Source organism: Penaeus monodon, chromosome 29 (genome assembly GCF_015228065.2).
Source record: "Penaeus monodon isolate SGIC_2016 chromosome 29, NSTDA_Pmon_1, whole genome shotgun sequence".
Classification (NCBI taxonomy): Eukaryota; Metazoa; Arthropoda; class Malacostraca; order Decapoda; family Penaeidae; genus Penaeus; species Penaeus monodon.
Genome location: NC_051414.1, coordinates 8,990,196 through 8,990,624, shown reverse-complemented (window position 1 = coordinate 8,990,624; position 429 = coordinate 8,990,196). Strand labels below are relative to the sequence as shown.

Here is a 429-nt window from a genome sequence, read left to right as displayed (position 1 = left end):
AGTTTTTCATATGGATTTTGTATACAATAATATGCATAGAGAGCAGTAGTGGAATTAATATTTAGCTCTTAAATATTGCTTACAATGTGTTATAAATGATCTGGAGTGGAACTCAAACCAATCCTTACAGAGAAAAGAAATGCTGTGGTTATTTATTATCTTGAAATGTATATCAGTAATATGAAAATAGTGCATTTGATATAGAATATCTTTGGGTGATACAAGCAATACTAGAAATGCAGGCAAAATTTTTAAATGATGTAAGAAACTATTCATATTATTGCTAAGGAATGTAATAATGATATACAAATTTAATTTTATTATTATAATTTTACAATATTTTATGAGGATTACAGTATCAGATAATATTGGCCTGAACATGTATACTGTAGACATTATTTGAAAGTAACAACCTCCAATTGTGCTAGG

General features: G+C 26.8%; 1 protein-coding gene across 1 annotated transcript in view; it reads left to right on the top strand.

The window, feature by feature from the left end:
- The window catches only part of LOC119591931 (NADH dehydrogenase [ubiquinone] 1 alpha subcomplex subunit 2-like), an 8,827-nt gene that overhangs the window by 7,522 nt on the left and 876 nt on the right, over positions 1 to 429 (top strand). The window lies entirely within an intron of this gene.